Source organism: Protopterus annectens, chromosome 8.part0 (assembly GCF_019279795.1).
Source record: "Protopterus annectens isolate FY-2018-M chromosome 8.part0, PAN1.0, whole genome shotgun sequence".
NCBI lineage: Eukaryota > Metazoa > Chordata > Ceratodontiformes > Protopteridae > Protopterus > Protopterus annectens.
Genome location: NC_056741.1, coordinates 1,528,034,333 through 1,528,058,677, shown reverse-complemented (window position 1 = coordinate 1,528,058,677; position 24,345 = coordinate 1,528,034,333).

Genomic DNA, 24,345 nt, shown 5'->3' with positions numbered 1-24,345 from the left:
AAAATAGATGTAAGAAAATGAGCTGTAGTAGTCCATGAGGAAAAGATAAAAGTGGTATTGATCATAGATCACTGCAATTGTTACACCCAACCATTACTGTGTCTTGTATACAGACAGATACACAGTAATAAAATACTGTACCAGGCTTTGCAAGTAGCAATCAGAGCTATGTGGAGGAAAGGTACCCACTTCAAGTAATAGTAGGAAAACAGGACTAATAAAATAGAACTTGCAATCGTGCTTAGATATGCTACTAATGTACGTAACCCCATCATAGCTCTCAAACTCTTAGCAGAAAAAATCTGGATAAAGTCAAAAACAATGGGGAGACAACGACCCAAAAACAGGGACACATTTTAAATATTATTCTTATAAACTTGGAAAGTTGCTAGAATAACAGGTATTGTGTTACCATGCATTTTCTGCAGGAAATGAAGTCTGAATATCAAATTCCTGCCATTATTTAGTGAATTCACTTCTCACTGATTTGCCACAAAGCTCTAGAAAAACACAATTTTATGCAGAACAAACCAAACATATGTGGCACAAATCTGGAGATTCTGTGAAAATTTGGACAGTTGAGAGTTATGAACCCCATATGAACTGCAGGAAGAGGCAATTATGAGCACTTAAGGTTGCTGAAAAGAACTCTCTTGGCTAACATGTAAGACTGAAACAATACTAATTTCATGAACCTTAATCGTACCCTAATTAAGGAATGTGTTCCATTACCATCATGTTATAAGAAAACCAAAACTTATAGAGAAATCATACCAGAAGAAGAATGCTGTCTCAGAAGTTTAAGACGTGATAGTACCAAAACTAAAAAAAATAAAATAAAATAAATGTGATTAAGCAGAAGCAACTGGGAACTGAAAAATAATTTAGATTAACACATTTAAGTTTTTTTTCCAAATGAACAAACATCCCATAACAACTGATGCAGTGTATCGGGGGGTGGTCTCTATTCCCACACCCTTGCTACTTTTGTATGCTAAGTATGAAATTACTGTACCTCAGACAAAAAGAAACTTTCCAAAATATGGCAATTTCAGAGTATGTATATATAAATATATAGGGTCTATACAGAAACACCAAATATCTGATATCTCACAGCAATGGAGAATAAGGGAAAACTCCTTACCCCACTCCTAGCAATCTTACACTAACAGCCGGCAAACTCATGGAAAACCCATATCCCACACATGTACATAACATTCACACACACCTATGCATTCAAATACACACACATTCATAAAGAAGCACATACTTACGATCCATTTTTACTTCATTCTTCACATATCTACACAATAAGTTTGATGCATTGCAAAATAAAGTGAAATTCAACCATTTGCATTTCTATCACATGAATGGCACTCAGTATATATGTGTGTGTGTGTGTGTGTGTGTGTGTGTGTGTGTGTGTGTGTGTGTGTGTGTGTGTGTGTTTAAGTGTGTGTCTGTGTTTGTATGTATACGTATATTATACATATGTATATATTTTCTCCATAATTACAGTTAGTTTTCCCACTCACAAGGATTAATCTTACTATCTCCACAATTAAAGTAGGAACACCAACTGCAGTACACTTGGCAGTTTATTAGTGGCACTATTTCTACTACAGTTAGTCATATATGCATTTTGTTGACCTATTAAAATAGCTACAAAATATTGAGTTTGGCATTAAGTGATCACAACTACCTTTCATTTTCTATCATAAATTGTTGTCAAATGTCAGCCATAGGGTTTACTTCTCTGGCACTATTAAGTGTCAGTACTAGGCCCAAAAACCTTGACATTCTTTACCACTAATGCATCTTAACTGTATCATTTTATATTCTTCTTCTATGCCTTCCTCCAACAATTACTGAACTGGAAGTAGCACTTCAAACAAATTGCTATGCAATCTGTTCCAACTGCTTAAATAATGAACGTCAGCTTAACCTTTGCAAGCCAGTTGTAATGTTATCTTGTACATCACAAAAACTAAATGATAACCTTATTGTTACTTTTTTGAATTGTGTAATAGTACTTTTCCATAACAGAGCTCATATAAGTACTAGGACTCCACCTTGGCCATTCTCTTAAATTCTTTTTACATGCTGAACTCATAGTAACAAATGTCCTCAAACAACTGAAATCTACCTACACATTCATTGTCCACCTAACTCAGGCTGCCAGGTCAGCATCAGCTAAAGGTGTACATATACCAAGGTTGGCATACAGACTCACCCTGATCAGCTTAAATTCTTCTTACAAGAGTAAAATCCTAGGGACTACTACAAATAAAATGTTACTTCATTAATTGTTCCCTGCATAATGACCACCACTGTAAGTCTTTATAGACAAGAGGTTTGCTCAGTTATCTGTAGGGCAGCCTTTATTTCATGTTTCACAAATGAACTTATTAGTTGCAGGTACTGCTCTTGTCATTCAAACAAACTTTAATTAATCCCCCCATGACTTGAGCAACAATTCATATGAATGCACTTTATTGCTCAGACCCCCTTCTTAAAGGCTTTTGGAGACATGTTATGTACCTGATATAAGCTAATTCTTGCAAACTGGAACTTACTTCAAAAAGAGCTTAAATGTGGAAAAAAACTATAAGGCATTCAGGATAAAGCTTAAAAAGGTTCTGCAAAAGAATAGCATTTGCAAATGTTTCAGGGATACTGGACAACTTTAACCCATCCATATAATACTCCCTCTTGAATATAATCTAAGATGTTCTGAGTACAAAAATCTGCCTAAACACGTTACTTCTCCCACTGTCACAGATATTTTATTCCTACTGCATAATTTAACTTGCCATATACCCTTAAATAGCCAACCAACCATACTTAGTACCTTATGAATCTCTTCTGTCACATTAATCTTAATATTCTGCAGTAGGTTTTCTTATTTTTCTGAGCATACTCCCTTTAACTTAATATCCACCATTCCTTTCCATTCTGTACAAACCTTTGCTAGTTTACTTGTTATCCATCCTTTTTAAACTCAGGTTTACACCTTAATATTTTCTCTCCATTATATCTTATAAGCCTTCCCTTATTAATTTCAATAACTTCCTTCTCCCATCTTTTGATAGATAATTTCAACACAGTCTAACTGCACTCAGTAGCAGTATTTAGAAACGTATATACAATTCAGCGAGCTGCCCAGTATTTTGCAACTCTGCATTGCTGTTCACAATTGATAAACATTTCTTAATTTAATTATGAATGCTGTGCAATATTTGTGCCTTATGTTGAACTCCTTGTGTAGTGTTGTACATTTTTGTGTCTTGTGTTAGCAATATTTACACAGAACTATCTGAACCTCATTGTCATTGTTGTTATATAATCTTGGATTTGCTTTAATGACCATTATTTTTACACTAACATTAACATTAAAAAAATAGTTACATATTTATATCTCTAGTTTAGTTAACTGATGAAGTGTCTAATTTGTATTTCTTGATGTTTAACCTGAAGCTTGTGTCTTCTCCCTTTGTAATGCATTCCCAAAGCATGGTTCATGTCTAAAAAGTGTCCTATGACCAGAATACCTACTCTGTTGAGACATTCAAATAAATAACTAAAAATAAATAATAAAGGGTGGTGCCTTTGTGTTAACTTAGACATTAATTGACCTTAGTTATAGTCAACTATGCTGTGATTGACTGTGTTCCAATTTGTGGGGTATATCACTATAGTTGTGGTATTGTTACTGTGGCCTTTGCATACATAAGTTCGGATGAGGGAAGCCAAACAAACCATAAAAATAGAGTTATTTTACTGATTTGTGGAAGGGATCTATTATGTTTGTGTGCATTGTGTATTCCAACATGTTACTAGTGATTATTTTGTGACTGGTAGTGTGTGTCTCTCTCTCTCTATACATGTATGTATATATATATATATATATATATATATATATATATATATATATATATATATATATATATACACACACACACACACACACACACACACACACACACACACACACACACACATTGTAAGAAATAATTCAATAATTCTGATTTAAAGACAGTGAAAGGGTAGAGAGAGAATAGGGATTTAACAGTTAAATAGGTGCCCCTGAGTTGGGTTTATGGTTCCAAATATTTTATACTTACGAACTCCAGTGAAGTTTTTGCAGATATGGCCTGGACTCTATTTGAAAGGTCAGAAGTGGTTAGAATACCCACAATATTATATAGGGAACTAAAAATAATTGTAAAAACTGCTGTATGCTGAAAGGGATGGCATGATCTCAAAAATATTAAATAGAATTCTCTCTTCAGACAGTTCAGCAGGGAAGATCTTCAAATTGTCTATGAACAGCTGGTTCAAAATCAATTAAATTTAATACTGCTTCTGATTTATTAAGAACTGTAGTCATTGCACTTGCCTGATTCGGAAGACCCTGAATACCTACCTGGTATTTTCACCCTGAGGATTTAAAGACTGAATGAGGCAGTCTTTATGCAGAGTGGCATGAGCCAACAAACCAGGAAGTATTGCAATGCATAAGGTAAGTTAAGTAACCTTTTAAATTTGCCCTATTTCCCACTGCAGTGCAACCTTGGAGTTGGTGTACATAGTTAGGTGGATGTGGTTGCATTCACGATATTGGCCAACTATGGCCATTCGATGAATTTATTTTCAAAGTAAGACATCTTTGGTAATTTATTTTATTTATTTTTTTATTTTATTTTACATTTGTTAACCGGGAAAGTCGAACTGGGCACATATCCATTTTCAGCGGAGGCCCGGGGAGAAAAGCTCCAATAGCATGTCATAAAGAATTTACACAAGAATATCATACAGAGATATAGGTTCCATAGATTAATAATTTAATGTTTAGATGTTTTACATTTGATAATTAGCTGTTTGAGGATATTTTTTTCGATAACCAAACATTGACCCTCTAGAGTTCTGCTAATATGCATATCAAGCTTTGACGTACATCACTCCTAGCCACTTCTTCTAGGTTGTGGACATGGAACATAGCCTGACTTCTGTGTAATGCACAGAGTTAGCAGTATCTATAATAAGCAATTTGGGAAAACCTAATATGTCAGAAAGCATCGCAGTCTCTCAGGAACTATGCAAGGGCAAGGAGTGCTTTGCATAAAGTGAGAGATAGCTCTTGTCTTTCTCTCTACTGCCTCATGCAGGAATGAAGGAATAAAGGAGATAGGATCCCTGGAATAGGTTATGCTCTTCGATTTTCCTCTTCAATAAATAACTAAGCCCAAAAATCAAATGTTCAAGAAAAGGGTATGTTTGATCCAAGAAGCAGTCTTGCATTGGACAAGCTGTTGCTGTAAACAAGCCTGTTTCAGTTTCTTGAGCACTGTCGAAGCTATTTGCAATCAATTCAGCTTCAGTCACTCACTGGAGTACCACTAACCTCATGTGCATATGGGGCATAGCACATTTGCATGACAATAGAGAAGGAATTGAGTAGAATATAGCAGCACTCGATTAAAGGATGAAGCCACCTGGATGAGGCAGTCTTTGCCATTGTCTTTTATTCTTCTGATTTTGGTTTTTTTCTTCTTCTTTTTCTCTGAACTTTGACTGTAGATTTGAAAAGAACATTGCTCATGACATTTGATACTTGCATTTGGTTTATAAATCCATGTTATTTATGTTTTTGTTATGATGCAGAGTAATTCCCTTTGCATACTGGCTTCACTCTGAAATCAACACTATGGTGTTTAAGCTGCACTTTGACATTTGAAGGATATTTCTTACTTTTTTTGTCCATGTCATAACTGAAGAAAGTTCCTGAAGTTTCACTTCATCCTACCTGGTGGACAAATAAATGAATAAATAAATAAGTACAGCACACCTTACTTTTTTCTTTAAATAAATCTCCTCTGTAGTTTATACATGATTCCCCTTCTGCAGTGAAATGTTTTGTATGAAAACAGATACCCAGACAAGGCATGTGAAGTGTTTCAAGGTTTCTGTGGTAAAGTATCTTTCAAGCTGAGCTTTCAAGATCCCTAGTTGCCTTGGAAACCTGCAAAGGTTTCTTCTATCTTGCTGCATATGCATATGATACGTCTCACAGTTTTGTACACATCTCTCTGTAGTGAAAAATATGGCTGCAACATATATACATACATACTTACCTACTGTCAAACAAGAAGTGGTCTCATTTCTGAGGGATTTGTTCAGATCAACATTCTGTGTTATTGGCAAAACATTGCCTTGTGCTCTGCCTATATGGAGATGTTGATACTTTCCGGTGAGGGACTTCTCCTCACTCATAGTTACACATGTACTGATATCCTGACCTTAATGTGTGTTTCTTAAACTTGGTTTTCCCACCAGAATGTTTGTTTTGTGTTTATATTTTCACTCATGCTACAGCCCCATTTAAAACTCGGGACAGTGACTCTGTTAATATAATCTCCATGTTATACTCAGAGATGTGGAAATGGACACACCCGTTCATGCTGCTTCCTCAAAAGTTAAGAAAACAATGTTTTCAGGTGAATAGTCCTGTTTGTGGAAAATGCTTAATGGTCAGCATCATATGCACAAAAAGAAACAGATACAAACACTGTTCTGCAAATTACATTGTTAAAATAGCTAAAATACCCGATCCACCTTGGATCCCAGGAACTTCCGTCCCCTCAGTCTGATGAGCCTGATCTGCAAGGGCATGGAAAGCATTATCATGGAACTTATAAACAAAGACATTGGCAACCTTCATACACTGGACCCCAGCCAGTTTGGGTTTGTGAAGGGCCGATCTTGTCTCCAGAACCTGATTGACTTCTTCAAATCAGTCTCCAGAGCTGTGGACGAGGGTAAGGCAGATCACACAGCCTATCTGGAACTAGCCAAGGCCTTCAACACCATCCCCCACACTGGAATCATAGATAAACTTACTAAGCTGGGCATAAATCACTACGTCACTCGATGGGTTGCCATCTGGCTTACTGACAGAACCCAGACTGTAAAAGTAGCCGACCACAAATCCAGCTCCAGACAAGTGACAAGTGGAGTACCTCAGGGTTCAGTCCTGGGACCACTCTTGTTTGGCATCTACTTCTCTGAAGTACAGACCAACACTAAGGGACTCTGGCTAACAGATGACTGCCAACTGGGAGCCATTATTGAATCCCCAAATGATGTGGATATTCTATGTTAGAAAAATATGTATTTGAATACAATGAAATGCTAGTTTAAAAACAAAGTAGTATGTAATGCATTTTATTCTATTAATCATATAACAGAAAGGATAAATTCATGTGTACATGCAAGTAGCTTTGAAACTGCAGTGTGGCTTGTAGCAAATTGACCTCCGACCCTGGCAGTTGCTAGCTTAGCAAGTTTTAATGTTTATGCTTTTCACAAGTGATTATCTGCTGGGTCAGGAAATTAAATATGTGAAATAATGAAATCTTCTGCTCTTTCCTGCTGGGATGATTTGGCCTTGTATATGTGTTACTAAGATAGCATGCAGCTGGTGGGAAAGTGTTACAGTGAACAAAGATGTGTATTAGAAGATTGAATCCACTATTGTATTCGAACTGATGTGAAACCTTGAAGAAGTAACTTTACAGAAAGACATTATGTCTGACCAGGTGGATAACAAGGCCGTATTGTTATCAGAGGAAAACTTTTTTAAAATATACAGCATCAGCAGTTTTTTATGAATAGAGGACTGTAAGCTAAAGTGATGTAGAGGCCCTGTGACATACCACGTCAGTAAGGTGGGCACAACTTAAATGTAAAGACTATAAAGTCTGTGTACTTCCTGTTTCATGTTAGACAAAATTCTGTACTTGTACGTTTTTTGCCTCCTTGTATACACTAGTAAACTTTTGAACCTGAACCTCCTGTGTATTGAATTCTTGACTTTATTTAACAGTTTGGTCCTTCTTAGCCGTAAATCCCTCGGACAGCTGCAGATCAGAGTCTACCGGTGGTCAAATACTGCGCAGGAGAAGTTACCAAAATGGTTCTTCTTGGGTGAAAAGACCTCCGACTGAATTGTCGTTTAAAGAGGCTGGCCACTTTCTGATCTGTGGCCGAAGAGCGGATCCTGGACGACTCAATACCGGAGGCTCAGGTAGGAAGATTTTGCCTTTTTTTTCTGTTTTAGATCAGGGACTAGGTTACAGTAAATATTGTTGTCAAGATTTGTTATGCAGATCAGGGACAAAAGGAAATACTATATATTTGGTCATAGATCAGGGTAACAGAATAAGGTAGGCAGTTATTCTAGATAAACTGTGAAAAGGAACTGAACTTTTGATATCACGTGATAAGAAGGGTTACGTAACATTTTTCTTTTACCATGGGAAATCAGTGCACTAAAACATCGCAATATCCGCCCCTAACCGAAGACGCAAAATACATGCAATCACAACGTTCCGATAACGTTAGGTATTATACGAAATGGGTTAACAAATACGAATTTGATGGTAAACTAGATAAAACTTCACAAGTTAAACTCCTTAAGCAACTTAAATCCGATGCGGGAGATCAGGCAAAAAAGCAACGCCAATTAGGCATTCCTCAGACACACAGGTGGATTGAGGAAGCAAATCGCAGAGAACAGAAAATTAAAAATTCGAAAACATTATTTTTAGACAAAGAAGATAATAACTTAGTAATAGCAACAGCTCCTCCTCCTCCTCCCTTGCCCCCTCCTTTACCCTTTTCAGGATATGAAGTGAGTGGACAGGCTGGTCCGCCTCCGCGTTATCCTGAAGTCTCAGCAAGACCACAACCATTTGTTAGAGATCCTATTGAAACTAGGTCCCGGGCACGTAAAATACATAGGGATGCAGAATCATATCAAATTGAAAGAAACGTACAGGATGAGAGTGAGGAAGAAATATGCCCACTTATAGAGGTCCCAAATCCTCAGGCAGGACAGGAAGGGCAGGACCCAACACTCTTGGTATATAGACCATGGACACTGGAGGATATCCGGAAAGCTACTGAGGGAATCCCCCATCCGAAAGTTAATTTTACGAAATTTTTAGAAGATTTACAAGGCATGAGGTTGAGTTACCACCTGAATGGGGAAGAAGTAGAAAAAGTAGTAAGACAAATTATAGGTCCAGATTGGCACATGATTTGTGGCACCTGGAATCCTCGTAATGCAGAGCTCAAACCACTCCCACATAGTGACGCAGAATTAGACAACAGAGTGAAAGGTCTTACAGACCGAATCTCTGAGAAATGGAAACCTAGAGCAGACTGGACTTGCAGTAATTAATGCATACAACAGGAAAATGAGACAATAGATGGGTGCTATGTTAGATACCTAGGATATGTAATATCCAATGAAGGTAGAATATTAGACGAAGAAAGAAAAACAGCAATTTTGCAAGCACCCAAACCAGCAATCAAGAAGGAAATGATGTCCTTCTTGGGTACAACTAATTTCTGTCGGAGCTGGATACCAAATTATGCTTTGGAATCTGCTCCACTGACTGACTTGATATATAAGACACCAATGGCAGCACAAGATATTTTACAATGGACACCTGAAGCAGAAATGGCTTTCTGCAGGTTGAAGCAGTTGATAGCTTCTTCATTAGTTTTAGGACTCCCAAATTATCACAAACGGTTCTTTCAGACCATAGATTGCAAGCAAGGATATATGACGTCAGTGCTGACGCAACAACATGGGGACAAACAACGCCCCATAGCCTATTATTCATCGTAGTTAGACCCAGTGGTGCGATCTTTGCCTCACTGTGTACAAGCAGTAGTTGCAGCTGCAATAGCAGTACAGGCTTCAGCCTCAGTGGTGTTACTCCACCCTCTCACATTGAGAGTGCCTCATGCAGTCGCAATAATTTTACTGCAAGAAAAAGTAGCATATCTCTCTCCTGCTAGACATCTTTCATGTATGACTATACTGCTGAGCCAACCTCATATGACAATCGAACGATGCACGACATTAAATCCATCAACATTACTCCCAACTCCTGTGGATGGCACACCGCACAGCTGCCTGCAGGAAATTGAACAATTAGCCTTGCCTAGACAAGATCTTACAGATATGCCCTTGGATGATGCCGAGGTGACATATTACGTGGACGGCTCATGCAGAAGGGGCCCTACAGGAAAGAATCTAGTGGGGTATGCAGTAGTTACAGACACTGAAATTCTAGAAGCCCAATCCTTACCACATAACTTATCTGCACAAGCAGCAGAATTGATAGCTTTGACACGGGCATGTACTTTAGCAAAGGACAAATGTGTACACATATATACTGATAGTCAGTATGCTTTTTCTACAGTACATGTATTTGCGCAACAATGGAAAAATAGAGGAATGATAACATCTAGTGGAAAACCAATTAATCATGCGCAATTTATTTTGGAATTATTAGAATCTATTCAGTTACCTACCAAAGTAGCTATTTGTAAATGTGTAGCTCATACAAAACAACAGGATAAGATTTCGAAAGGCAATGCACAAGCTGATGCAGCTGCAAAGCAAGCAGCCTCAGACTCAGAAACTTTACTTTTGAATGAGGAATTACAACCCTCTGAGATTTTAGATTTAGACATGTTAAAAACAATGCAGACGCTTACTACAAAAGCAGAAAAACAGAAATGGGAAAAACAAGGCGCAATTCTTGAAAATGGACTGTACATTTCCAAAGAGAAAAAAACGATATTGTCGTCTAATTTATTTAGATATGCAGCTTTGTTGAGCCATGGGCAGTGCCATGTCTCAACAGGGGGGATGGTACAGTTAGTAAACCGAATATTCCAAACATATGGATTCACAAACTATACAAAAAAATTTTGTGCAGCTTGTCATACTTGTAACAAGCATCATGCACAAGGGGCATTTAAACCTAAGCAAGGAAGTTTTCCTATACCACTGTATCCGTTCCATACTATTTGTATGGATTTCATAGAATTGAATAAGTGTGAAGGGAAAAAGTATTGTTTAGTCATTGTAGATATGTTTTCTAAATGGATAGAAGCTTTTCCAACCAAAAATCCAGATGCAGCAACAGTGGCGAAAGCCCTGATAAAATAAATAATCCCTAGATTTGGCATTCTGGAAAGGATTTATAGTGACAACGGTACACATTTTGTGAACCAGACAATCCAGCAACTTGGGAGATTTTTTAGTATCTCCTTAAAAAACCATTGCGCCTACCACCCACAGTCAGCAGGACTGGTGGAAAGGTACAATGGTACCCTCAAGAATAAACTTAGGAAGTTAGTTGAAGAAACCCAAAAGAATTGGATACACTGTCTGCCTTTAGCACTGCTGAGTATGAGAATGGTTCCAAATGTGAAGGGTTTGACTCCCTTTGAAATGATTTTTGGGAGAGCATATTATGTGCCTCAGTGGAAAGCTCTCATGCCTGCAGAGCAAGAGGCTGACAGTTCATTAGCTAGTTATATGAGGAAACTGTTAACAAATAAATCTGTTTTGCAGTTTAACTCTTTTTCAGATAAGGAACAGACCAGACCGGTGGAAGCAGTTTTGGCCCCCGGGACGTGGGTGTGGCTGAAAGTGACAAAAAGGAAGAATTGGGCTAGTCCAAAGTGGGAAGGACCATACCAGGTACTGTTGGCAATGCCTACTGCAGTCAGAGTGGCTGAGAGGATGTCCTGGATTCATTTGACACACTCTAAACCAGTAAAGAACTTTCAACTTGATAAAAACTTTGTGACTGATATACAACAAGGGCAAGATGGCCAAAAACAAAGCGAATAGAAATTTAGATCAACCCCAGAGATGTTGCATAATCATTTTGCTGAGTATACATTTATTGACTAAAATTGTGACAATTTTCCTCTTGTTGTGGTTTTTCCTACACTCAACCACACAAGTGAAAGTGGGAAGGTGTGACGAAACGTCTATAGACTGGCATCCAAATTTTAACACATACCTAGCCATGAAGCGTGTATATGCCGAGACTATGAACATTTCAAATTGCTGGGTTTGTACAGCTATACCAACAGCATAAGGAGGACTGATAATGTCCGCTGTCCCCTTGGGAATAAATGAGACTTGGGAGAATTTAATCTTTGATACAGGAACTGTGAGATCACAGGACAAAATAGCTTTATTTTTACCTGTCACACAAAAAGGAATTGTATGTTTTTATAAAAATGATACTCTCCAGGTGGGCTGGAGCAATTGTAATAAACCATATCTTATCGGTGTTATATTAAGAATAGTAATGGCAATATTCTTTGGAATACTAATTATGACTCATATTTGAACTCACAAGGCTCAGTCCTGGGACCTCTCTTGTTCGGTATATATTTCTCGGCGGTACAGGCCAACACGGAAGGACTGTGGCTGACCAAGTTCGCAGATGACTGCAAACTGGGCGCCATAATCAACTCTCCAGCCGACACAAGCATCCTCCAAAAGGGCCTCATAGAAACAGACAACTGGTGCCAGAGCCATGGCCTCAAGCTAAACGCCAAAAAGTGTATAGTCATCCCCTTTGGCAAAAACAAAGTGCCCACAAATTACCACATAGGTGGTAATCCATTAAGTACAGAAGAAGTCATTAGGGACCTGGGACCCAAGTTGATAGCAATCTCTCATTTGACAACCACGTGGCCAAAGTGGTTAGAAAAACATTTTATATAGCCCACCTAATCATGAAGGGATTCACATCTAGATCAGCGGAGGTCATCGTGCCTCTTTACTCATCCCTCATCAGGCCCATAATTGAGTACAATGCCCTATTTGGGATGTACCTTACCAGACACCTGCAGCAACTGGAAAGACCCCAAAAGTACCTCACCAAGAGGATCAAAGGGCTCAAACAGATGCCATATGCTGCCTGGTTAAAGAAACTCCAGCTCTACTCAGTGGCATACCGCCTGCTCAGAGGCGATCTGTGCCTGACGTATAAAGCCATGTCCAACCCGGAATTAATGGACATGCTGCACCTCAGAAAATCCAAATCCCATCGAGCTACGCGCTCGAGAGACTTGAACCTCAGCACTGAAATAAATAGAACATGCTGGAGGGACAGATTCATAACCCAGAGGCTCCCTTCACTCTGGAATAAAATCCCAGTCCAGGTTAGGCAGAGTCCCACATTGACTCTCTTCAAGAGGAATCTTGATGAGTGGATGGGAGATCATAGGTTTAGCTCGGCTATCACTTCTGTGTCACTGTTAGACAGAGGCACAGTATACTAACCTCAAAAAAAGGCATAGCAAAATTAATTTAAAATGGGTGGCGAAAGCCAAACACACTCTGGCTAGGCTTATAAATGCCCTAGGGCAGATAGCCTAGTATGAACCTATGAACCTATGAATGACATTCGCAAGAATCCTGTTTTATTTAAACAATTGTCAGTTATAGACCAGAAAATGTTTCATGCAGGGTTAATGCGTATTAGTACTAAAGTAGAAAACTGCTATTTTATTTGTGGGGAAAAAAGCATATAAATGGTTACCTGAGAATTGGTCCGGCAGTTGTTTTTTGGGTTATCTGGTTCCGGCAAAAAGACATACTGCAGAATTACCTTTGGGTAAGATACGAAACGTGAGAGAAGTAGCTCGGAAACCTGGAGGTCCAGTCGAGAAACCTGTAAATCCAGTTGGACGGATCGAAGCTGGCTGGAAAGACCATAATAACGTGAAAGATAAAAGTAAATTGACTCATATGGACTTGAGTGACAGTGTTATATCTTGGGCATCAATATTCCCAGCATATGGAGCAGTCAAATCGATCTGGGAGCTGAGGAAGTTGTCAAAACTTCTCGAAGTAATGAGTAATGCAACTTTCTCTGCCCTAGAACTGGTGACTGATGAACTGAATGCAATGAGGACTGTTGTGCTACAAAATCGAATGGCTCTTGACTTCACCCTAGTGGCGAGAGGTGGTACGTGCGCGCTTATCAAAGAAGAATGCTGTGCATACATACCAGACAATAGGCATGAAATTAACAACCACCTAGAGGTAATTCAGCAAGTATCAGCCATGACTGAACCAGGCCCAAACCCACTGACGAACTTTTTCCAGAATCTATTTGGGGGGTGGGGTTCCATCCTAATGAATATTCTGATTGCCATTTGTGTGGGTATACTCCTAATAGGAGCATGTGTTTGTTGTGGAATTCCCTGCATGAAAAGACTAATCAAAAATGTTATTGCTGTATCTGTTACTGAAACTTTGTACCAAGATATTGAGATTGAAAAATTGATCTCAGATGACATTTTTTCTGAAGTATAGATCGAATGACTCACCTAGCTGAAAATCCTTAGTGGAAGAGGTTAGGAGATGAAATGACATTATACATACTTCAAAATAGAATAAAAAGTATTAATAGGAGGGAAAATGTTAGAAAAATATGTATTTGAATATATGTGAAATGCTAGTTTAAAAACAAAGTAGTATGTAATACATTTTATTCTATTAATCATATAACAGAAAGGATAAAGTCATGTGTAAATGCAAGTAGCTTTGAAACTGCAGTGTGGCTTGTAGCAAATTGACCTCTGACCCTGGCAGTTGCTAGCTTAGCAAGTTTTAATGTTTATGCTTTTCACAAGTGATTATCTGCTGGGTCAGGAAATTAAATATGTGAAATAATGAAATCTTCTGCTCTTTCCTGCTGGGATGATTTGGCCTTGTATATGTGTTACTAAGATAGCATGCAGCTGGTGGGAAAGTGTTACAGTGAACAAAGATGTGTATTAGAAGATTGAATCCACTATTGTATTCGAACTGATGTGAAACCTTGAAGAAGTAACTTTACAGAAAGACATTATGTCTGACCAGGTGGATAGCAAGGCCGTATTGTTATCAGAGGAAAACTTTTTTAAAATATACAGCATCAGCAGTTTTTATGAATAGAGGACTGTAAGCTAAAGTGATGTAGATGCCCTGTGACATACCATGTCAGTAAGGTGAGCACAACTTAAATGTAAAGACTATAAAGTCTGTGTACTTCCTGTTTCATTATGACAAAATTCTGTACTTGTACGTTTTTTGCCTCCTTGTGTACACTAGTAAACATTTGAACCTGAACCTCCTGTGTATTGAATTCTTGATTTTATTTAACATTCTACAAAAGGGCCTTATAGAAACAGATGCCTGGTGCCAGAGCCATGGGCTCAAGCTTAATGCCAAGAAATGTATAGTTATCCCCTTTGGAAAAAAAAATGTACCCATGAATTACCACATAGGTGGCAGTACACTAAACATCGAAAGTGTGATGAGAGACTTAGGGACACAGGTGGACAGTGGTCTCACTTTCCATAACCACATCACCACAACAGTTAGGAAATCCTTCTATGTGGCACACTTCATCACTAAGGGCTTTTCATCCAGAAAAAAGAAGGTCATTATCCCACTGTACTCATCCCTCATTAGACCCATTATAGAGTATAATGCCCCATTTGGTATGTATCTTACAAGACATCTGCAACAGCTGGAAAGGCCACAGAAATACCTCACTAAAAGAATCACAGGCCTAAAGCAGATGCCATATGCTGACCGTCTAAAAAAACTCCAGCTATACTCTGTGGCATATCATCTACTCAGAGGCGATCTCTGCTTAACATACAAAGCCATGTCAAACCCTGAGCTGTTGGACATGCTCAACTTAAAGAAATCCCAATCCCTCAGAGCCACACACTCCAGGGATCTAAATCTTGTCATCACAATGAACAAAACATGCTGGAGGGATAGGTTCCTGACCCAGGGACTCCCCATACTCTGGAATAGACTGCCCATACATGTCAAGCAGAGTGCCTCATTGACCCTCTTCAAAAGGAACCTTGATGATTGGATGGGAGATAGGAAATTTACCCCGGGAATCATGTCAGTTGCCCTGCTAGACAGGGGTCCATAGAAGTAAATATTGTGGGAAGAAATATCCAGGGAATTGTTATGGCTAGGCTTGTATAGGCCCTAGGGCCAATAGCCTAGTACCAACCTATGAACCTATGATGATAAATACAAAAGTGTAAAGTCTGTGGAGTAAAATAGCCCACAAAAAATGTAGATAAATTTTACATCTGCATCATCGTTTAATGTGATTGTTGTTTTCAGGGAAGCAGCTCCCGCAGTTGACTCATTTTAATTAGATAACTATGATAGTCCCTTTCTCATGAAATACAAAATGGCGCTGTTCTTTCCACTATGGAATAAGTGAATAAGAAACAACTTGGAGTCTGTCTGTCTGTCAAAGCTGGAAGTGTACCTGAATCAATAAAGCTAGCACCATTTCCTTTATGTTCTTTATTGAGAACCTTTCATTCCTGCACATTTCTTTAATTTATACTTCACTCTCACCTGTAGTTTACTTTGTAGTCAATTTTAAAAATACATTCATTATTCCAAAACTGTTTCATTTTTCTACTTCTTAAACTCAGGATTTATCAGTATCACAGTGGATGTGTAATAAGTTACCAAAGAACTTTAAACCTACATGCTTAGCAGCTTACATAACAGCAATCCTAACAGCAGAGCCCTAAAATTCACTTTTTTCTCTTCTCTTTCTTTTTCCTTTTCTTTTTGAACAGTGCTTTCACATTAACAAAATATAATATTCACCTTCAGTTGTTAAATGGTGCAAACTGTCAAAAACCAAATCAGAGTATAAACTATCAGTAAATGAAATACTGTGAAATATCTGAGTGAACAAAGACTTCCTAAAATAAGAGTATCTCAAAGAAAAAAATATTTAGTAAATGAAATACTGTGAAATATCTGAGTGAACAAAGACTGCCTAAAATAAGAGTATCTCAAAGAAGGAAATATTTAATATGTCACACGGCCAAACACTGACATCATCTGTAAATGCACACTCGCCTTCTAAAAATTTCATTCTTAGTATGACCAGATGTTTGTGAAACAGGGCCAGTCAACATTCTTAAACCCAAGAGGGAATAATACATGCTGTTGTGATATCATTTATGTGGGAACTGGCTTTCCTTTAAACAGTTACAGTTGACCTTAGTCTGAGCAATGCCACCAGACTCTGAGTGGCAAACTGCTACACTGCTTCAGCAAATACTCGGAATGTGGTTTGAGTTATCTGGTGGGAATAAGAAGGGTGATTGTGAGAGAGAGAGAGAGTGTGTGTGTGTGTGTGTGTGTGTGTGTGTGTGTGTGTGTGTGTGTGTGTGTGTGTGTGTGTGTGTGTGTGTGTGTGTGTGTTTGTGTGTGCGTGTGTGTGTGTGTGTGTGTGTGTGTGTGTGTGTGTGTGTGTGTGTGTGTGTGTGTGTGTGTCTGGGGGAGGGGTGCAGACAGAGTCATTCGCTTTCACTGATAATGACAAAAGACTGACTCACAAGTGACACTTTTTTCAATCAGTTTCTGTTACTTTCATTCATCAAAGTATTATTTCTACTTGACTGAGAAAACTGCATGTGTAAAAGTTATTTAAAGTTATGCACAGAGCATCACCTACTGTGTAGTCAGAATGGCAGAGGATCAGAGAATTGTAAATTGTGTTCTGGAAGCAATTTCTTAGCAGGCTGTCTCAGCTTCCATGACGATTTTTGTCCTGAATGTATCTTTGCCTCAGCCATTTAGAGAGGATCACTGTGTAGAAGATGACAAAAAAACAAACAAAAAAATAGATATCAGAAGTCCTTGCAACAGGAATATTATATCTCAAGTCCTGGCAGCTCAAATTCCACTGACTCACAGCCAGTGACTCAAATGGCTATAATCCTGACTGCCCAGCTGCTTGAATGGGTGAATGTAGGCTTAGGGAAGGGGATTTTAGGCTAACAAAGGGTATCACAAGATTAGTATTATGGAGGGGAATTTTAGGTTTAGTGAGAAAACAGGAAATTAGGGTTAGGGAGGGAAGGGGAATTTTAAGCTTATGGCGTGATCAGGGGGAATTTTAAGCTTATGGCGTGATCAGGGGTAGTGGAATATTACAGCTGATTGAGCCCCACCTGCTTAAAATATACTAGACTCTAGCTTTGGACTTTGGAATTGCAGTAATTCTGACCACCCAGCTGCTCAAACTGGTGCTCAAACTTGAATGCAAGCTCAGAGACAGCTGCCACAAAGGTCAGTTGCAATCAAATGCACACCACAGATTAAGTAAGTTGAAAAGGAAATGGGGTAGAAACTTAAGGTTTTAGGGAGGGAGAGGGATTTTTAGTTATTGGAGCAGATCAAAAAGTTAGGGATGGGTGAAGTATTTTAGGTGTAAGGAGAGATCAGTTGACTAGAGTTAGGGTTGAGAGGGGGACTTTGGATTTAGGAAAATTGCAGGTAGCAGAAGGTTGGGGGAGGAGGATTTTAGGTTTAGGTACTTATCAGGAGATTAGAGTTTTGGAGGGTTGGGGGATTTTAGCTAAAGTGAGTGAGCAGAGGAGTCCAGAGGGTTAGGGTTCAGGAATGGATGGCTTTTTTTAGCTTTTGGGAATGATTCTGGTTTAAGTTTAGGGAATAGATGAGAGTGTTTAGGGTTAGGGTCATGTTTCTGGGAAGTTTACTAAGCCATTGTAAGTTTAAGAGAATTGAGTCAGTGGGAGATAGGGTTCTTGCCAACATGAGCAAATGGCAGCATAGAAGTGTGTTGCGCAATGCAAGTCCTTGTAATTGACCCCTTGGAACAGATGTTGATATTACTGAATGGAGCAAAAGATTTATTATATTTTGGTAAGGAGGGTTTACTTGTTCAAAACAGTGTGCTAATGTGGGGCTGGCCTAAAGGTTAAGGTATTTACCTTACAGTCACAAGGAACAGGGTTCCAGTTTCACCTGGGAAAATTGGCTAGGCTTAATATGGCCTGCACGAGGCACTAGCCTACTACTTATCTATGAACAGCCATCCCTAATGCAGCTCCATAAATTCCATTATAATTACTAATTTAGAATTCTAAAGGGTAGAGGACAATGCAAGATTGTGTTAGTTTGGACATGCGCTGAGGAGGGTTACTGGGTATATTGGGAAAAGGATGCTAAGAATGGAGCTTCCTGGTAAGAGGAAAAGAAGAAGGCCTAGGATAAGATTTATGGATGTGGTGAAAGATGACATGCAGGTGGATGGTGTGACAGAGCAAGATGCAGAGGACAGGAAGAAATGGAAACAGATGATCCACTGTGGCGACGGGAGTGGCTGAAAGAAGAAGAAGAATGCTGTAGTGAGGGTTATGTTTGTACTTAGTTCAGATAATTAGAGTCAGGTTTGTTTTAACTACAATAAGGCAGATTCAATAAAGCCTACACGGTCCATTTACACCTTGTACATGTCGCACCATGCACATGGTAGTGCACTGTTTTGGATTCAATAAGTGGCTCTAAACAGTGTGCAGAGCCAAGCACAGCCGTGTAAATAAGGTAAACACTGTGGCATGCAAATTACAGCATAAGCAGCTGAACTGTATGCTAATCAACCAATTCAAGATGGAGGAGGTATTGTTTTGCCTGTGAATTCCAAAACGTATTGGAATACAGCCACAGAAAGGTGTCTACACAGAAATAATGTTAGGGGATGTTGTTGCTTTAATTCACATGTATGAGCAGCAGACTGACGTCTATACTGCTGCAGCTGCTGCTGCTAATAGATGAAGGCCAAGAAGGAGAAGAGTTTCCAGGTCACGGGTAACTTATCACAAACTACGTGATGCAGAAATTGTAAAGTGCTACAGGATGGATGGAGACACACTGCAGGAACTCTGCAACCTCTGTCTTCCTCAACTCAGAGCCAGGGCAAATCAAGGGGAACCCATCCCAGTGGAGACAAAGGTATGTGTAACACTCAGAATTTTAGGTACACATACCTTTCAGAGACCAAAAGGAGACATGCTGGGGGTGTCACAGGCATCAGCATCCAGGATCCTCCATCAATTCCTGAATGCTATGCTCTAACAGCTGGTGCCCACATATATTTTCCTTGTAATTTTGAGGATAGAGCCAGAAATATTCAAGAGTTCTACGCTGTAACACACTACACAGAAGTACTGGGTGCCATAGATTGCACACATGTAGGAATTAAGGTACTACCTGGGGAATATGTAAGGCTCTTCATTAATAGAAAGGGCTTCCACTCTATTAACTGCCAAGTCACATGCTATGTCAAGGGAATCATCTTGAATATGTGTGCTGGCAACTCAGGCAGGTACCATGACTCACATATCTGGTACACCTCCCAATAATATCAGATGTTCACTAAGGGGAGCTATCCCACAGGATCATTTACTGGTGGATGCAGTTTATGCACTGGAACCATGGCTGATGACACCCATCAGAAATGCACACACACCCACTGAAGAATGTCATAATGAGGTACACACTGAAGCCAGAAATATCATAGAATGTTTTTTTTTTTGCTGCTGATGTCATGGTTCCTGTGCTAAGATACATCTGTGGGAGCCCTGCAGTACAATCCACGTACATGTACTGAAATAGTCTCAGTATGTGCCATACCACACGGCATTATCCTGTGAAAACAGTTCAAGCAGAATCAACAAGGGCTAGGGGCACACATTTCATCACCAATAGCAAGATCACCATAGCCACATGCAAGTGAGGAGTCAGGGGGGGAAACAGCATCTGCTCTGGATGTAGGCAGATGTCGGTATGCTCAATATGCCCTTGCATTGGTTAAGAGAAAATGCATAGCACACTCACTCACCAACTAAGGGTCTAAAACCTTCTTCTTACACACATACATATAGTAACATTGATGCCAGGCAATACTCACAACCTTTGCCTACTCATGTAAAGGCTGTGTACTGCTTGCATCAGACAGCATCAGCTCTGAACTAAAACTATTGCAACTGCTGGATTTACAAGGTAAGTGTTGAATTTGGAGTGTACTGTGTAATAATATGAATGACTTTCACATCTTTGCATGTTGTTACTTGGTAGTATAAGAAAGTAGAGGGTGGGAAATTTGTATAGAAATGAGCTTAACATGTGACAGCAGAGACTTATTTGACTTATATGTGTCCATTATTAAGTAGTGAGCAAAGATTCACACAGTCATATCTCTCAAATGTAGTAATGGTCACTGCATCTCCTCAGTATAGCGCCATACGTTTGTATTAGAAAATCATTAAAGAGAGAAGTTAGAAAATAATGATACGCAGTTCAGTTTCAGACTTCACAACCATTACAAGATCATTAACAATAAAGATGGAAAATTTTGATGCTATCAACTGTCTTAACTTTCTAAGATCAATATACGTCAAAGGTGGAATTACCAATTCAACATCACAAATGCAGATATACTGAGCACTAAGTCACCTATGCACCCTGAGCATCATACACAAAGCTTATGCATCCATGAGTCCAAAAGATAGAAAACAGGGATATGGCACAGTTATCATCACTTGAACAATGTGTTGTGTGGGGGTGCAGGAAGCCTAGGCTGACACAAAAGGATGGTGAGTGTGTGTGAGTAAGAAAGAGAAGCAGGCAGACATTTGGATAAAGTAACTAATGGCTAGTGAGATAAAATATGTTTTAAGTTTCACGGCTGAACCATGTAACTGTTTTGTGTGTGTGTGTGTGTGTGTGTGTGTGTGTGTGTGTGTGTGTGTGTGTGTGTGTGTGTGTGTGTGTGTGTGTGTCTGTATGGGTTCTCCAGGTGAAAATGGTGTGTGAGTGTCTGCCTGAATGCATCCAAGAACTATGCTAGCTCTATGTCTTGGTATGTTGGACAGGTATGAGCCATGTATGATAAAGGTGACAGTTCATCTGACCATGAGAATTGGCTGTGCCAAGAGCTGCACTGGCATGTCCATGCCCAAGGTCAGATGCATGGCTACTACATTAATGTGACTGATGTCCACTGGAGGAACTCCCCTCACAAGGATTCCGAGGACCATGACCTCATGGCCTGCAATTTTTGGGTGTGGAGAGCCCAACCACTGATGCAGCAGTGGAAGTACTGCCAGTATGGGAGCATGACCATGCATACTCACCTTGGCTAACAGCAGATGATATGTCTGACCAACACTCACAAGAATGCTATCCACCACCCAGCAAATATTCCATCACATACGCCATTTGCTCCAATGTATCATTCATCTGACCCATTGAATCAGAAACATGGTGGAGACAGTCATGCAAGTCAGCGTATGCCACATCTACATCCCTAAGCATTTCTCTGGAGATCCTATGGGAATGTGCTGGTGCCTCCATTATGGCCATAAAGATATGATGACTGGCATGGGAAGAGACACCTGGATCAGGTGAAGGATGGACAGCAAGCTTCCTCTGAGCACCCCTAACAACCCTCTTACATGGTACCTTTCCCACACTTTGGCTATGGCCAGAGTCAACAGGTACTGAAGCTGAAGTTACCAGATTGTTCTGATTGATTGGCTTGCCCTGCACTTGTCCAATATCTAAGGGCTCACTGGAATGGGTAGGCATAGACCTACTGGCTGTGTCCAATGGGATTTCAGGGGATGGTTGTATGTCAACCTCAGTGTCAAATTCAACCTCTGCATCCCCTGATTGTGCCTCAGGCCATCATCATCAGAGTCTGATGATACTCTTAACATCAGGTGGTAGAAGTCCCATACTTCCACTGTCACGGTCACTGTCATAGTAAACAACAAACACAGGAAAGAATTAATACCTACACTACTGTATTACAATATATGGCAACAAATTAGCAGTGGTGCCACTATTAGACAGTACAGCAATACACACAACAGTCCTTACTTCGACATCACACACTAAAATATTTCTTTGAACTGCTCATCAGTACTGACATAAAAAGGTTTAGCTTACCATATTCAGATGATGGTATGCTTACTATTCCAGATGATCCTGGAAGGAGTTAAGCAAAAGGTAAGGCCAACTTGATAATAATAATTAACAATAACACAGGGGGTAAAACATTTTGTCCTTCATATGTCCATCACCTGTACATTCACCAAGAAATTGGATGACAAGCCTGACCTAAGCCACATGTGTAATCAATCAGAATGTGTTGGTAACTGTAGCAATCTTCAGCCTTCAACCACTTTCTTGCTAAACAGAACTAAAGTATTGATGTACATATTTTACTACACAAGAGTATTCAGTAATTGAGATACAAAAGCCTACCTGGAAGCTCCTCCTGGGACATACTTGCTGTCTGTGAAACAGCAGCACCAATGTCAAGTACATGCTGTTCTGCACTTTCCTGGGAGCTGTCTGGATCCCTGACATTGGACAGGAACTCTTCATTTGCTGTTATTGGTGGCTCTATAGCAGCCCCCCCCCATACCCATTTGATCATGGTCTACGGCAGCTGCTGTCCTCTGTGCAGTTGAGATCATGTCAGTGACCCTATGGCAGACCTGATCATATGTCCTGTTGTGTCCACCTACTGCATTGACATCTGCAACTATCTCTCTACAGATTTTATATAGAACATTCCATTTTAATGTAGTGCCAATCATGTATAGCTATGAAATGCCCTGACAAACATGACCATGCCATCAGTACACTTTTAACTAATGCATACAGATAAAATTCTAGCATTTGCTAATCAAAATATATACATAAAATATTAAGCAGATTTTTCTGAATAAAATTTCAGCATATGCAGTATATAGCTGAAAAATGCAAGCATACCTTCTCAAGTTCAGTAATCTTATGTGCAGATCTGTCCCAAAGTAATAGCCTCTTTTCTGTGTTCTTCACATAAATAAGTCTCTTCACCTTCAGGTCCCTAGCTACACAGTTGCCTTTTTATAGGTTCATAGGTGTGTACTAAGCCAACAGCCCTAAAGCCTTTAAATGCCTAGCCCATAGAAGTGCCCTGGCATCATGCCACCGTTAGTTCTCATTGCCTCTATCAGGTAGAGCCACTGGAGTGGTCCCTGGGGTGAACTTTCTATTTCCCATCCACTCATCAAGATTTCTCTTGAAAAGGGATAGTGAGAAGCTCTCATGGGCAGTCTCTAGGTTATGAACCTGTCCCTCCAGCATGTTCTGTTGATTGTGGTAATGAGGTTGAGGTGCCAGGAGCATGTGGTGTGGAGAGATTGGGATTTCTTTAGGTGTAACATTTCTAACAGGGCTGTGTCAGACATGGCTTTGTAAGTCAAGCAGAGATCGCTTCTTAATAGATGATATGCAACAGAGGAAAAGCTGGAGTTTTTTGAGTCTGTCTATATAGGGCATGTGTCTAAGGCCTAGGATCCTCTTTGTGAGGTACTTTTGAGGCCTTTCCAGCTGTTGCAGGTGTTTAGTAAGGTACATGCCAAATGGGGCATTATACTTGATGATTGGTCTAATGAGGGAAGAGTAGAGAGAGATGATGTCCTCTTTCTTCCTAGATGCAAAACCTTTGGTAATGAGATGTGCTACATAGAACCTGTGTCCCCAGATCTCTTATAATGCCTTCAGTGTTCAGTGGGCTACCATCAATGTGGTAATTAGAG